The 6,000-nt window shown below is 39.4% G+C and overlaps 1 long non-coding RNA gene across 1 annotated transcript in view; it reads right to left on the minus strand.

The window, feature by feature from the left end:
* Window positions 1-5,281, minus strand: part of LOC309631279 — a 357,852-nt gene extending 352,571 nt beyond the window's left edge. Inside the window, exon 1 of the long non-coding RNA XR_014246173.1 lies at window positions 5,171-5,281. This is a non-coding gene — a long non-coding RNA (uncharacterized lncRNA). The remainder of the gene's footprint in view (window positions 1-5,170) is intronic.
* Between the last annotated feature and the right edge of the window lie 719 nt (window positions 5,282-6,000).

A 6,000-nucleotide genomic window follows, 5' to 3' on the forward strand; every position in this document is an offset into this window, starting at 1 on the left:
GTTTTGCACTCTGCCTTGCCTACTCCTTATTCAAGTATACAAACCTGAGTGTTTTTCAGTCTTGAAGACTATAAAGCATGAATTAGACTGCAGGTGAGTATTTCCTGTAGTTTGGAGCAGACTGGGTGTATTAGTTATCTAATGCTGTTTAACAAATTACCTTAAAACTTAGTGACTTAAAACAACAAGTGTTTATCATGTAACAGTTTCTGTGAGTCAGGAGTCCAGGCATGGTTCAGTTGGGTCTTCTGCTTCAGGGTCCCTCACAGGCTATCATACCAGTGTTGGCTAGGGAAAGCTCCATTTCTCAGTTCACACATATGGTTATTGGCAGGATTCTTCATGGGTTGTTGGACTGAGGGCTTCAGTCCCTTGATGGCTGCTGGCTGCCCTCAGTTCCTTGCCAAATGGGCCGTACCATAGGGCAGCTCACAACGTGGCAGCATGCTTCGTGAGAGTGAGCAAACTGAGAAAAGCCAGAGAGAAAAACTCACAGAACTCACGCGTTTAGAGCTGAATCTTGAAGTGGCATTCCATCATTTTTTCCATAGTCTACTCATAAGAAACAAGTCACTAGGTCCATCCCACATGCAAGGTCACATCCCACCAAAAAGTGTGAGGACCAGGAGACAGGAATTACGGGAGCCATTTTGGAAGCTATTGACCACACCGGCTCTATCACAGCGCCCTTCAAGAGTGGGGGTTCACACCAGGATAACTTTCCCAGTCGTTGCTAAGGAAATTGTTTACTTGACTTCCTTAATTTACCTGTTCAAGAAATACATACGGATCCCCTAATTTCACTTGTGCTTTCGTAAGCAAGCAGAAAGGGGATAATGGCCTCCACTGAGTAATTGTATTGTTGGACATCGATGTGGTGCTTTGTCTCCAAACTGCTTGTCAAAGGATTCCTCTCCCTAATGCCATTCAGTAGGTTTAGATCCCTATACATCTATCCCTCACTTAACACACTTAATGTGTTCCAGAATTAGCTTGCAAGGCCAAAGACATTAAGCTAAAAGGCTCTTAACACAACCTAAAAATATTAATATAAAATATTAATATAAAAATATTGTGGGTAAAAGTACTGTATGAATTGTCTCTTTAGCAGATTTCATACTGAAGGTACATTTGCTATAAAATATAAAGCAGCAAAGATAATGGCTGTGCCATTTATTAATTTTCAAGCACTCCAGGGGGTGATCGAAAAGGTGTGGGCATTAGTGGTTGGCACAGTGACTGGGGAGTGGGAGGGCTTGCTACTAGCATTTGGTGAGCCAGGGATACCAAATGTCCCACCCAGCCCAGTGTACAATCCCCCCACCCCCAATGCCCATGCGTCCCCACCTCACTGCTCATATACTTGCTCTCCTCTTTTTTCTGAATCATTCCTTCATCAATGTATTACTTGTGAAGCCAGCCATATTCTAAAATCTGTTTTCACAGGGAATTGCATAAAGATGCTCTACTCTGCATCCCCTCCTAAAGAGCACTCCCAAGCTTAAGAAAAAGAACTTCAGAAGGCAATGTCGAGTACATGTTCCCTGGTTGTGTATTTCTCCAGGTAAGATCACATGCAGGTGAGTGGAGGAAAGTGCTACACAGATTTGAAACAAATACTTAATTCCTTTGTTGTTAAACCCACAAATGCAGGCCTGCACATGTATATTTATTGTCTTAAGCAAGGGATGATTGCATCCTCTTCACAGTTGGGGTAACCCTGCTCATAAAGACAGAAACATTTGGCCCACAGTCCCATAGCAAGATCTGGCAACAAACCACTGTTGGCTCACGTGGTTCTCTGGGCACTGGTAGACACAATTTCTAGAATACCATTTTCTACCTTTAAAAGACAATTTAATGAAGTATATTTAATATCTAGAAGAGTTTTATAATTTTCAAAAGTAAAAAGTTGAATGAGTACCTAGAGCACAAAAATCTTACCTGTGTTTATGTTCAGTTGATAAAGCACCCAGCGAAATTGAAAACTTGAATAACTCATATTTCTTTTAGTTGGGTTCCCTGAGAATTACAAATGTCTAAACTCAAATCTGAATGTGAAGAAGTTGCCAGCCATATAGAGATCAAAGGAGGAAACAGGGAGAGGGAACAGCCAGTGCCAACCACCAAAGGCAGGAATGAGCTTGGCATGTTCCAGGAACAGAAATGGGGCCAGTGTGGCTGGAGACTTGTGGGGTAGGGAAGGGTGGTATGAGATGAGATCATGAGTGGTCTGAGGCCAGATCTTGTAAAATTTTTTGAGCCAGGAGAAGGAGTTCCTATTTTATTCTTAATGTGATAAAGATCCACTAGAGAAATCCAAGCAGAAAAAAATGGCTGTGTTCCTACTTCATTTTTAAGAGACCACTCTGACCACGATAGGGAGGCAAGAGAGGAACCCTATTGAGTGGTTAGGTGGCTACTGCACTAGTCTAGATGAGTAAAAGCATGGTGGCTTGGATTGGTACAGCAACAAGGGAAACAGAGTGTGGCACAGTTTGGGTACTCTTGAAGACAGAGTTGACTGACCTTGCTGATGGTTTTATGTCAAGTAAGCAGTCTAGAGTTTGGGAGAGAGGCTGGGGCTGAGGTCAATGAAATTATAGATGAGAGAGGAGCTTGCCCTGGGAGTAAATGTAGGGAGAGATGAGCCCTGAACTGTGGGCACTCCAACATTCAGACGTCAGGAAGAGAAGGTCTAACAGAGAAGACCAAGAGGGAGTGACCAGTGAGGGAGGAGGAAAAGCAAGAAACCTAGATGTCCCTGAAACCCGGGAAAGAAAGAATGTATGAAAGGAGTGTCAGTTGTGTCTCCTGTCTCAATTGCTTCTGGGAGGTCAAGATATGATGCAGCGTGACCATTGGATTTGGCAACATAGAGTTTATTAGTGACTTTTGCAAGAAAGATGCATCAGAGTGGGGGGGGGGGGCAACAATCCAAAGAGGATGGTTTAATGAGGGAAAGAAAGGGGAGAAGGTAAAAGGAAGAAGAAAAATAAGGCAGTAGCTGGAGGGATGTGAAGACCAGAGAGAGTATTTGTTTTTTAAGATAGGAGACACTGTATGTAGTATATCAATGCTAAGGGGAATGTCTGGGAGTGAACAAGAAGAAGGTGTGAGAAGGGATGGGAGGGTAATTTTAGAAGGAACATTTTAGAGCAGCAGAGGAGGATTGCTGAGTAAGGCTTAGCACACTTGAGATTTATGACCATGAATTTTAAGTGGTACCAGTCATCCTGGTGGGTTTTTTCATCAATGTTGGTACAGGCATAGAGTAAGTAGATAGTGGAACTTAAACAAGGATAGAGCTTTGCAAAATGAACCCAAGGGGAGTTATGGAACTACAGTGTATTCAATAGACATGATTATGTAGATCATGGATTCTAAACTGGGTAAGGAGGGAAATGAAGATATGAGGGAGGTGATGGAGAGTGAAAAATTGGCCCAGTCACTGGACTGAAGGACTTGGTAAGATGGAAGAATTCTTGAGCTGTAGCACCAGAGTTGGTAAGCTAAACATGGGGTGCTTGAAGTAAAGATTTTAGAAGTGGTGCAGTTTTGATGTTGACAAAGTCAAGAACATAATCACAGGAGTGGGTGGTTGAGGAAAATTGAAGGAAAAAGCACTGGAGATAAAGAAGTAAAAAACTGAGGAGGCCAATATAATGAATGGCTTGAAAGCCATTTAAAATAGAATTTGAGCAGAATTGATGAGAAAATTTGGCCACTTCAAAACATCTGTTTTTCAGGTGTTTTACTTTAAGACACACACTCAAAACTGATTAATTATCAGACTGATGTTTGGTTCCAGGATTAGGATGAAGCTTTTGAAGAAGTGAGAATGGTCAAGTGCATTTCTGTTAAAAAACAACAACCAGACTTTGACTATAATACAATGACAGGTTTTATGTCCATATGGTTTAACCTAAATGTGTTTATGAGGCTCTCCAGAAAACAGGACAGATGGCTAAGAGCTGCAGAGTGAACAAAAGGAGTGTGTGGAACAGACAAACGTCATAGTGATAACAATGAAAAATTGAATACTTCCCAGTGGGCCTTCCACAGAGGACAAAAGACTAAGTTCATTGGAATTCTGTATTGCTCTGTAAGTGAAAACTAAATTTGCTTTAAAATACTAACTTATCCTGAAATCTCAATTTTTAACAACAACAATAACAAAAACCAGAAAGCTGACTTGGGTTTATAATTCCCTTTTGACTTTCTTTTTTCAGAAATGATTTCTCGATTTCCAAGTCCATCCCATGATTTTATGTTACTTGCCATGTTTTATGTTCTTCAGGCCTGAGATTTATTCCTTTCTATTTTATGATTACTTAAAATCCGTAAAAACTTTGTTAGAGGACTGTTACCTGATAATTGATGGATTTTCTACTTAACTTCATTCGCAGGGTCTACACATTAGCAATGTAAATTTTGATGAGGCTGCTGGGCCTATTTCATTTTGGCATCAGTGCTAAAAAATCTGATAAAGGGCTCAGTTGGTGCCATCTGGGAGCTTGCTTTGTGATGTCACAGCTGACACTAGAAATTAGATTGAGAAAACTAATTAATTTCCCACAACATTTCAGATATTGAAAAAGAAAAGCCTTTCATGATGCTAATAACATTTCCTAGAGATAAGAACATATTTTCCAGTATATATTAATAATCCCTCTTCATTTTCCTTGCTGCCAGCCTCACGATATGATAGTAACTTGGGTAGTACAAAGCAGAGGACATCTGTTAAAATTCATATGTATGTTTATAGGTGTCTATACAGTGTAAATATATACAATCATGGACAAAGATACAGCAGGATTTAACCCAACAATGTTGAAGGAGGAGGGTATAAGGAAGTAGTGAACTTGTAGTTAATTGGGAAAATGTACATGACATAATGTTAAATTATGAAAATATAAAATGTAGAATATACATTGTTTTATATTACAAAAATAGGTTAAAATTGAATATGTTTATGAGCAAGAGCTAGAAGGCAACGTAGACAAATTAAAACATTGATTTAATTAAGTGACAGAATTGTGGGCAACATTTTTTTCTTTTTTTTGAATTTTATTTTATTTATTTTTTTATACAGCAGGTTCTTATTAGTTATCCATTATACATATTAGTGTATACATGTCAATCCCAATCTCCCAATTCATCCCACCACCACCACCCTCCCCCACCACCTTCCCCCCTTGGTGTCCATACGTTTGTTCTCTACATCTGTGTCTCTATTTCTGCCCTGCAAACTGGTTCATCTGTACCATTTTTCTAGGTTTGTGGGCAACTTTTGCTCTGAATTTATGTTGTTTATTGTTTTTGCAATACAGATTTTAAAACAAAAAGAGACTGGAATGTATAAATAGGAACTTGGAAGTATATTAGTCATTCTAATGAGTGCTGGGTTTATTCTGTTCATTAGAACCAGCTCCAGACTCCCTAGTTAAAGACGAATGAAGAACACTTGGAGATGCTCCAATAAAAACCATAGATACATTAAGAATTGAAGAATACATCCTTTTAGGAAGAGTAAAAGGAACTGAATTTAAACAGCTTAAAGGGTTCCTCAGCTGTAAAATATGGAGATTTGAGTCAGTAACTTCTCATATCCTTCCAGCTCTGACTTTTTAAATTCTTAGACTAGATCCATTAGTCAACAGAGTAACTGCCAACCACCTACAGCATCTGAAGCAGTAAAGTGGGCATATGCATATGCTTGGGAATAAACTTGATTGAAGGCTGACTGCACTAATAGTCCTTCCACTAATAGATGAAGAATTTCTTTTAGATAGAAGAGATTAAGGAGATGTGCCCTTCCTTCTCTGAGCAAGAAAATCAATGGGCTTTAACTACAGCAAAACAAATTTAAAATCATGAAAAGCTATCTAAAAAATGTGTAGTAAATGTAGACATGGTTCATACAAGACTGATTGTAAAGTCCCTTCACTGAAGACTTTCAGACCATCATCACTCCTGGATGGTGTTAGAGAGATGTCA

Source organism: Balaenoptera borealis (assembly GCF_965194805.1).
Source record: "Balaenoptera borealis genome assembly, chromosome: 6".
In the NCBI taxonomy this organism is placed as follows: domain Eukaryota; kingdom Metazoa; phylum Chordata; class Mammalia; order Artiodactyla; family Balaenopteridae; genus Balaenoptera; species Balaenoptera borealis.